Raw genomic sequence first — 11348 nt, forward strand, 5'->3', positions numbered from 1 at the left:
CATCTCCACTGCGGCCACCTCTACCCCTCGTGCCCGGCTTCAATACCACTCACATGAGTTCCTCGCCGTAGCCACCGTTTGCCGAGGTCGACGTCCACAATGCCCACCATCTCCCGAGCCAACGCACGCCTTCTCGGTCTCCTCGTTACTCTCCCCGGGTCTCCTCTTGTCGTCTCCTCATCTCCTCTCACTGTATCCTCATTTCCTCTCATGATACTCCGAGCAGGTAGCCACCTCATGTACATTCGTCGAGCCTGCCATCTCCTGAGTCAACATGCGGTTGCGTTCCTTCTTTGTCTCCTCTTCTCCTCATCTCCACTGCGTGAATGTCGCGTGAAGATGGTTTTGGCAATAGAAAGATCTAAAGGAATGGCACAAAGCACCATCGCTTCAAGCTAAGTTTGAGTGTTAAATATTGTGCTTTTATTATTTGTTTAAACTTACTATTATCACTCTCGAATAGTAAATTCAATCAGAATGTGTGTAAGATGTATAACGGATAGGGCAAAGCCACTATATCACGAGCTTTTTGACGTGAAAACGTTCGAAGAGCTTTTGGTACAACAATTTCACAATATATGTTTCTATTTTTAGATTTAGATACAAAATACTCTACCTGAATATTTTGGTATAAAGTGTCTATCTTAAGTTTGACATTAAACTTAAGACAGTTCCACGTGCTAAAGATTTCACGGTAGAATATATTTTTACATATGAACTGACAGTGATAGTAGAGTTATCGACAGTGATAGCTCTACTATCACTGTCAGTTTATAAACCAATAATAATAATAATAAATTATTACTGTCGGTTCAAAAATTAATAGTAATATTTGAACCGTCGGTGATGATTTTTCTGTAGTGTAAGGGATTGTTTGGAGTAAGAGAATTGCTCCAGAAACTTTCAGGACCTAGGGGATTTGGATTCCAATTCCTCTATTACAATAATTCTGATATCATGTATATTCATTTACCGATAGCGCCAACTTTTCATTGCAATTACACTTGAATTCCTTCTGGTCTATGAATTGAAGAGGATGATCGTACCACTTCATGCTGAGGCTTAAATTTCCCTGTGTCGTCGTTCCCCAAATCCAAGAAAATAATCTCTGATTTGCAAAACAAATAAGCTCATGACAAGTGACACCATTTACTACCCACCACATCAAAGGTGGCTACATCAAGCAAAAAAGGAAAAAGAAAGAAAGATGATGATCATAACCCCATTACGAAAATTGATGGAAAGCATGCCACTACGTAACAGCCTCCGCCAGCACCTAATCCACGTCGATCAAGATCTCCCCTGCCGCTGTCTCAGAATCAACGACGTAAATCCGTTGAAACAGCCGGCCAGTTTGCTCGCAACCGAGTGATCCCCGCCGCACACACGAACACTTTCTCTCCCTAATCTGCGCTGCCACAAATCCCTCCACCTACACCACAACTCGATCGGCATCACCGCGCTGCTGTCACAACGCAAGTTGCAGCGCCGCCTGCAATTCTTATGCGTTGACGTCGTTGTAATTTGCCAGTCTTAGATGCATTGAAGGCAAGCCTCAGCTGGTACGCGACAGAGATATTACTAGCTCGTATGCTAAATACAGAGAAGCAGGAGTACTAATCTGGTAGACTAATAGTTCGTTATAGGCGTCACATCAGTCGAATCGAGTTCATCGAACATACGGATTTGGTACTTACCGTCGTCCTTGATCGTATTCAATGCTAAGATTAGGCGATGGTTATCTGGGATGATATACTCTAAGTGAGATTACGGTTTATGAGATTAGGAGAGGTCGGCCCCCAAAATTAATTGGCCCGAAGAACAGGTTAAGAGCATCTTTAAGAGACTCTTTATTTGACTTTTTATAGCTAAATTTAGAGATTTATAGATCAAAATCGTTCTCGAACAGACTCTGTATCTACTTCCCTATCTTTAAGGACTTCCTATCCATCCCCTTTCAACCCATATATTTGGAGAGCAACTCCCGTTCCCTATCTATTTGCTTGTGAAGAGGAAAGAAAGAGATGACGGGTGGGGTCCATCTGTCGGTGATACAGTTGAGGATATATAGGGAATATGGTATTGGGTGTCTGTTGGAGATGAAGGAGATTTATAGATAAATTTTTTTAGGATGGCTCCCTATATGAAGATATAGGGAGTGAGTTTTAGAGAATCTTTTAAAGATGCTCTAAGGTGAGTAAGAGAGGTGCTAATTAAATTGAAGTCTTGCAAATCAGGGTGTATCTTTTTGGCTGTGTAGAAAATGATAAACATGCACCAAATTAAGAGTCTGCCTAGTTGTTTGTACAGATTTTGAAACAAACATCTGTCATATTTTTGTCCAATCATATAACGCCATGGGGAGAATTCGAATGATTTTTTAGCCAAATCTATCAGATTTTCTTGGATCGGATTCAATAATATTTACAGATCGACCCACAAACTATACAACAGATCACAAACTAGCTAAATGAGATCTACAAATTTATATATTGGCCGGCCCACACAACTGTGTGGGAACTGGGAAAGGAAAAAAAAAAAGATGAGGCAGATCATAGGAGTGGCTATAGTGAGATGAGAAAAATTCTTACAAGATATGTGAACAGACTTGTCTGTGTATTGATACTGGACACATACATACATACATACATACATACATACACACACAATTATCTCATCTCTTTTTGCAAGCCATTCATCCCTCTAATCTCCCCCCTCCCCCAGACCAATAGTCTTACATTTTCTAAAAATTTTGCAAATATGTTCTGGTGCAATTGATTTTCATATAAATTCAGAAATAGAGATAGGAAAAAAAGAAGCAAGACAATCATTTGCCGAGGCTACTTACCTTGGTGTGATTTGATGAGTACGTAAAAATATTTTATACAAACAATCGCAAACTTTCTTACAAAAACTGTTTGCAAAAAATACATTGATGCAGAAAAAGCATGAAAAATAATGAAACATGTAAAAAAACCAAATTAATCTTATTATTCGTATGACATAGCCCGAGAGTAGCCGGTTCACAGATCTTCTTACCCAACAAACAGATGTAGGGAGTCTATAATGGATATACAATGATGTATTCTCCCTCCGTTACATTATGTTTTAAACTTCAAGAATTGAATATAAATATCATGTATATTTCTTGTAATAAATATGAGCACACTAGAACAAACGTGTGGCTTTACCGCACGCCAGCTAGTATTTGCATTTAGATGGCCAGTGTAGTTGAATTTTGCATCATGTAGTTTAATCTACTGTATTGGATGAAACTTTTAAGGGACCCACCACTTATGCATAAAGCAAAGCAAAATGAGGTCAGTAATATGAATTATTACGCATTATGTTTATGAATTCAAGGGGTAGCAAATTATGTTTTTGATCTTTTTCTTTTCTCTTTGCGTGCGAAGGCTATTTTTCTCTGAATTCTCAACACTGGTAGTAATGATAATGATTCAAATTACATGCAGATCGCTGAAGGCCGCCAATTCGACTGCTGTATCGAGAAGCATAATTCAGTGGTATTTTCCGCTCAGCTTCCTAAAATCCTCCAAATGATCTGAGTTAGGCTGTTAACATGTTGAAAGAAACTCTGAACCTATATTGATTAACGAAAGCTCTCTTACTTGGACATAGACGATCCCAAGAACTAAGAGAATGAATGACAATATGATTGTGAGAAGTCCAACATAATTTCCATCTTGAAATGCCTGTGCAACTGTCCTCCCAAATGATGCAGGAAACTACGATATTATACTTGTAAATATAAGAAGTGATGTTCCATTCCCAAGTTTCAGATCAGATATTCTTTCACCAATGGTTGTGGTAAACACTGATCCAAGTGTCAACAATGTCACTGATGTTAGAACCCATTCTGTGCTGAAGTCATTAACATAAGGACGAAGACAAAGAACTTGTCCAATGGCCTGCAAGGAAGCTGGAAATTTAGTTTTGACCTGGATTGAACCAACATCACGACATGAAAAATTCTTGAGAGTTTTCACTTTTGAAGCAATATCTTAAAAAATTCAACCGCTCGAACATTTCCAAGAATCTAACCTGGACAATCGCAAAACCAACAGATGCATATCTTGTATAGTGAAGAACCTTTTTTCTTCCTGCTTCCCCTTCTTTTCGCTGAAGGTCTTGCAATTTTGGATAAAGCTAGGCAAGAAGTTGAAACACAATCTGTGCTTTGATAAATGGAACAATGCCAAGAGAGCATATTCCAAGTGGGCCAATACCTGTGCTGGAAAAAGAATCTAAAGTGCCTAGCAGGCTGTTCTGATCAAGATTCGCAGCAAAACCTTCCCAGTTCACTCCACCCAAGGGTATATACACGCCAAGCCGAGACAAGGCTAAATAACCAAGGAGCTTCAGGAACTTCCCAGGTAGAGGGCCCTTGAAGAAGTCACCAATGTCAATTGAACTATCCTCGATTGCAGCTGCTCAAAAGGTAGCTACTTGGATTAAAGCACATTTTAAATAGCAAAGCTTAATTGGCTAAAGTGGATTCCAGCAGAACCATGAACAAAATAAATCATAGACATCTAAAGCTCAAACATTAGCAGTCCAAGAGGTGCGCCTAGACAATAGGTCAAATATTTTTTTTTCCGCAATAATAGGAAAATGTAGGCATGATTTGAGCTAAACAACGTAAACTTTATCAAGAGGGCGGAATGTTAGGAAAGTCTTAAGAAAATTCTCAGAAAAAATTCTAAAAAGTATCATAATTGATCAAGATGGTGTAATACGGTTAGCTATAGAACAAGTGTTTCCAAATGCAAACCATCGTAACTACTTATTCCACATAAAAAATAAAGCGAAGCAAAAACTAGAAGATCATTTGAGGACAAAGTACTGCATAGGGAATTTGAGGATATAGGGAACAACTCGTTGACACTGGAGGAGTTTAAGAATTTATGTATTTATGTACATAAATGGTAGACAAGAATAACCTTCATAATATAATATATTTGACACACATTATAAATATAAGACAAAGATAGGCGCTAGTGTATTTCAAACATCAATTCTATCCATTCATACAAAACATTGCAAGAAGTGAATCAACAAGTGCAAAGTACAAAGTAAATGTTGGACCTATATATAGTGTTACTAGCTTACTAAAGGAGTATGAAAGATACAAGAAACCATATTTGACAACGAAGAGCATTTAGATCATGAATCAAACACAAAAGGCCATCAAAGCTTTGGTCTAGATATTGGATAGAATAACAAGCAATGCTGCTATACAATAGAAAATTTTCAAAAAAATTTAGTTTCAGCTCAAGGGTATAACAAAACTAGATATGACAGTCATAGAGAGGAATAAGATATATTATATTTACAAATCAGATTATCACAAAAGGAAAGAACATAGAAGCAGGAGTTACGTTGTGCTGATAGACTTAAATGCAGAAGAGTACACATGCATTTGTACGAAATTTGAGAAAGATGGCCTCTTGTGCTCACACATCCTGAAATTAATGTTGGAGCAAAAAATCAAAGAGATTCCAGATAAATAAATAATAGAGAGATGGAGAAAAAGAGAAAGGAAGAAAGAAGTATCAAGCACATCAAACTCACATGTGGCTGATAGTGTAAGTCTGAGGTTCAATATACTCTCCACAAGGCTTGCAGATATTGCATCCAAAGGGGCAAGAATAGAAGGCAAATACAACTTCGTGCTCAAAGAAATTGCAAGAATGGAAGAGCTAATGGACAACATTGATGCAAAAGAATAGCCACAAAGTTCAACAAACTATACGGAATCAAATGGAAATATGCACATAAATGGAGAAGACATAGATTCAGAATCAATTGTGCAAGTGCAAGACCCAGATGTGGCAAATACAAAAGGGAGACCACTGTCAAATAAAAGATGGATGGCAATTGTTGAAAAAATACTAAGTAAGCAAAAATACAATTGTGGACACTGTGGAGGGGCATGACACAATGTTCGTGATTGTAAATTCAAACACCTATAGTTTGATTTGAGAAAAAAAAGCAGAAGAGAAAGAAGAAGGGCATCATCACTACTACAGAAGGTAAAAATAGAACCATTTCTACAATTTTTATAAAAAAGTTAAGGTAACTAACAAAAAAATTATGACTGAATTTGTAGCTTTTACTACAGTCTAATAAAGAATGAATATGTAGGAGGACAAGGACAGAAAGACAAAAGGAAGAAAAGAAAATACAAATCATAGCTCAACTCAAGGACAATGAGAAAAGCACGATAGAGGACTAATCAAGAATTTATATCAATAATTTGTACTAAAATAGAAACAATATTTCAGCAAGTATTGTCTGATGAACAAACTACAAAAGTATTATGATGATTGATCATTATGTAACTGAGTTCTTCATTACAATGGATTTTGTATTATCTAAGGAACATATATGGGCTACTTCCCAAACAAATGTTTTGTGTATGTGTTGCATTTTTACACAAATTGTTAACTCTCTAAAGTTGTATTTGATGCTTCTGATACAATGGCACTGTGAGCTTCTACACCTCCTATCCAACTTGAAGATAATGTCCATATTAAAAAAATGATCGACATTGAACCAATATATAAAAGCAAGGCAAGACTCTTTATACTTCAGAAAAAAAAAATTGCCAAAAAAAAAGAAACACAAGTGGAAAACAAACCTATGCATAGAAGTCCCTTACAATGTTAATGTCGACAATGTTGTGCTTGCTGAAAACTAGATCATTCACAAGTTGAATTATGATGTTGGGTATATCATGCAAAAATTCAGAGGGAAGAAGAGCCTTAGGTCTCCAAAGTTTCATAAACTTCATGAAAAAAACTCCACAATCAAATTTAAAACAAAAAAACACAAGATATATTAGAAAAAATCAATAACAGAACTAGAAAATACAAACACTAAGGTGAGACATACATATTGTTTTGTTTCAGAACAGAAGGATATCCAATGCGAAAATTGTCCAAATGTACTGGGACTGGTGTTTGCATGAACTTATTCCACACATGCTTGAAAAGAAATAATCTGAGAAAACACAACAAAATCTATGCATGTTAGACTGAAAAATCTAATTCATACGCATATATCTTTTTCAGTAGAACTGGAAACATACATACACACACAAGCAATATAGTAGTAGCTAGATCAAACAACAAACAACCACATAGCTAGTTCAAAAACAAACAAACACACAAACACACACACACGTAGCTGTATGGTGCCTGATTTTGGAAGCTGTGGTCTGCTCAATAAATATCACATCATTTTACACAAATATACGCATCAACACTATATAATGAGAATTGCAGCAATACTCATCCATATCAAACAAAATCAATACAAGCCAAGTAACTGAAATGAGGATATTGCCATTAACAGAACTACAAAATATTTTAGGAGGTTTCCATTAACAAAAATTTAGAAGGAAAAAGAAAGAAAAATGAAGGGGAAGAGCCAGTTACACACTCCCAATCCATGGGAACAACATACACATATACACTGACTCCACCAAGAACATGTTAGAAAATATATCCAAACCCAGTCCAAAGATACAAAGATACAAACACATACAAAACATACTTGCCGAGAAATATATAGAAAACATATAAAAAAAGTGTATATTTTTTTTGTATATGTTGACTTAGCACTTCATACTGTAGGTGAGGTGGAAAATTGCGGAGTATGAGGACCTCTTTCCTGGAACAAGAGTAGCACCCGCGTGGAGGGTGTAATACCTCCTAGCAATGAGGGACTCGCTACTGGGTGTGACCCTAACGCCAAAGGGTTTTCCAGTGCTCGGACCAGACGATGGCAACATACCACTCTGAAGTAAGAAAGCTAGAGCGACGCACCATCGACCAGGAAGTCACGCATATCCCTCGCCAGGACTACTTCCTTGGCCGATGGGCTGGTCCGTACGGCCTCTTCTTGCGAACCCCCCCCCCCCCCATCGGAGTCTTTGAGAAAAAGATTCACACGACCACCCACCGCAGTCTCGAGCCAACATGGAAGGGATGCTCCGCTGGGAAACGGATCACCAGAGGCAACACCTTTGGAGGTAACACCTCCCTCGGTGCCATCGACCTCGGGTGGCCATCTTGTGGCTGCCCTGCTCGGTTTCGATACGACCTGGATGGATCAGATCTTGGACTACTTTCAGAATCAAGCATATCCTAAAGACGATGTGTTAGTCGAAAGGGTCACGCGGGTAGACCGCGAGAATCCTTCCTGGTAGAGGGACGTCTCTACCACCAAGGGAGCAACGACTCTTTACTGAAATACATCACTCAGGATGGGGGGAGCACAGCATTCCCTAACATCCTCGGAGGCATATGTGGAGGCCGAACCTCACGCCGCCCTCCAAGATGCTTGCGAGCAGGTGAAACGGTGCAAGTCGTGCCGGTACCACGACTGAAATACCAACCTATCAACCCAGGCACTACAAACCATACCACTCTCTTGGCCTTTTGCTATCTGGGGGCTCTACACCGTGGGACCGTTCCCTAAAGCCCCATGCGGTTTTAATTTCCTATGCGTGGCAGTCGACAAGTCCACGAAGTGGATCGATCCTGAGCCCGTTAAGGAGATCACCGCCACAGCAGCAATTAAGGTCCAAACGAGCGCTGGAAGTGCGAGTTGGAAGTCCAAGTCACATAAAATTGGACAATGGAACTCGATTCTCCAGTTAGGAATCGCACATTGGCCGCCTGGAACGGCCAGCCATCCGGGCCTGACCAAGTGGTTGGGTGGGGACAAAGATAAAAACTCAGGTAAAGAGTTCCACGAACGTGCTCTAAGGCTCGAGCAGCCCGGTCCCAACAAGGCCTCAGGCGCTAACGCGATCACTAGGCGCGGGAAGAGCACTGGTCATAGGCAACCTCGACCTCGGTTCAGTCCAAGACTCGGCAGGTCGTAATAGGCTCCTCCCGGGGAGGGAGGGGTGCTCCAAAGTGACCTACAGTTCCCTGGCCTGACGGGGTCAGGTTTGCTAGGGTGGTCGGCCGCAAATTACACAACCCACGCAATGCCGGTCCTGTGTATAAGGCTGCTCAATGACGAGCTGGTTTTTCTATTTTGCAGGACCTTCCGGACGAGCATGGACATGACTAGTAAGTGTTTTCAAATCCAAGAAACCAAGCTTTTTGTGTTGCAGGACTTCACGGACAAACGCGACCTCCCACCAAATTGTAAGTAGTTCTGTTTCAAGAACTTCACCGCCTGGTCTGCAGCTTCTTCCGTCGACCAGACAGTCAGGGGCTAGAATAATTAGGATATGTGTTTTGTTTTCTTGCAGCCAGGTCTGTTTAGCCCACTCTCTCATGATTGGTGGGACGAGATCCAAAATTGACCACTTGCACGCTGCTAGGGGGATGGTGCCCAAAGATTAATGACCAGAATGCCACAAGCCCTAACTCGGGTTGAGCGCTGGTCACCACCGAAAGGCTTGCCGAGCTAAAGGTCATCCTTAGTGCCAGGACCTAGCTTGCAAGCGGGTCGACGCGATCCTCCCTAGGCATTACGTGCACTCCGAGGCTACTCACCGCTCAAGCACAGAAAAATCCACATAAAGACAAGTATCAGTCTCCTCCTAGCTCTCTTTTGCTGTAAATTGTAAGAAATTTTGGATGCTTAAGAACTTATAATATAATTAAATTACTCTTTTTGTTAAGCTTTGTTGTGATGTGATATGCTAGAAAGGCATGTGTTCCGATCTTGGGCACAAAACACGTCTCGAGACTACCGGAGTGGTATTCTAATTAATCATTGAAGTCGTGATTAAGTAAATGATTGATTTAATGATTAATTAGAATATTGTTTGGACGGTTCCGTACAAAGTGGCATAGGAGTTTGGTTTAATTAGAATATTGTTTGTTCGGACGTAGGTTAGCAAGTGTGTCAAACCCACTAAGTAACTCACTAAAGTTTCTTTTTGTACCTCTTTGTGCTAATATGTACAAACTTGCTATACTATACCCCTAAGTGTAACGTGTGCTTTGTTGTTGCATTTAGAGTGTTTCTTTATGTATTGTGTTGTTTCCTATTATGATGCATTCGTTAATCGTGTTGCATCGACGCAACCCGGTAGCGGCAAATATTGGAGGCTCAACCAGTGTGAGGTGGGGGCCTGGTATATTTCATACGGTGATGGTACAGAAAGTGAATATGTTAGTAATAACATATGAACATCCACCATACAATGGTAGATATGGTCATCTATTGTTACGAGACATGAGACATTGCTTGTGTGGCGAGTTGCACGAGCACCATTTGCACGAATACTTAATTCTTTTCATTTTGAAGGGTGACAAATGCGATTGTGATGATTGTTTGGGAGAGATGCACTAGAGAAAGAAATGTTTAGACAAGAATCGAGCATATTTTCATACTCTATTGCTCATTTTGTAACATACCTTTGAGCATGCATTATCATTAACCAATAGTATATAGGTCCAAGCAAGTCATTTCCGACATAGCAAAAATAGCACTTGCTTGATATATGTCCGAGTTTGACTTTTGCCTCTTTTTATCTTATCGTCACAATAGGATGAGGACTAGCGGTAGTGATCTTCCTGAGGATTCTAAAGAGAACAACCATGTGCCGCTTGCTTCACCGAGTATGGAAGATGTCCTAATGCAGATAGAGCAAAACCGCTAAGCTCAGACTGCTCTCCTTGAAACCCTCGTGCATAACACAGCCCCCCATGGAGGAGGTGGGGCCGGGCGCCAAGACGATTTCTCGGATTTTCTCTAAACTCAGCTACGCACCTTCACGCGGGCTGAGGATCCTCTCGACGCCGACCATTGGCTTTGCACCATTGAGCAGAAGCTCGCTTTCCTTCAGTTCGAGGACCATGAGAAAGCTCTCTTCACCACCCATAAACTCCAAGGTGTGGCTGATGTATGGTACACCAACTACTTGGCCATGTACGCCGTCGGTCATCGCGTCTCTTGAGCAGAATTCCGTCAAGCCTACCATGACTTTTGTATTCCCAAGAGGCTAATGGATATCAAGAGGCGAGAGTTCTTGGACCTCCAGTAGAGGGGCAAGTCGATAATGGAGTATGTGCAAGTGTTCAATCACTTGGCACAATATGCTTCAGAAGTGGTCAGCACCGATGAGAAGAAACAGTATCGCTTCGTGAATGGCCTCACTTCTAAGATGCAAGATCGCCTCTCAGTGCATGAGTTCACCGACTTTAACAAGTTGGTGAGCACCTCCCTCACAGTGGAATTTAAGATGAAGAACCACCAAGAAGAGAAGAAGCGCAAGAGGACTCAGTCACCTTCTGTGAGCAGGAGCTCTCAATGCCCGCGTGCGGAGAGTCAATCTCATCAATCCCACATGGCGG

General features: G+C 40.5%; 1 pseudogene; it reads right to left on the minus strand.

The window, feature by feature from the left end:
* Positions 1-3432: 3432 nt before the first annotated feature.
* LOC133927573 (preprotein translocase subunit SECY, chloroplastic-like) lies at positions 3433-10939 on the minus strand (annotated as a pseudogene).
* Positions 10940-11348: the final 409 nt, after the last annotated feature.

Source organism: Phragmites australis, chromosome 8, assembly GCF_958298935.1.
Source record: "Phragmites australis chromosome 8, lpPhrAust1.1, whole genome shotgun sequence".
Classification (NCBI taxonomy): domain Eukaryota; kingdom Viridiplantae; phylum Streptophyta; class Magnoliopsida; order Poales; family Poaceae; genus Phragmites; species Phragmites australis.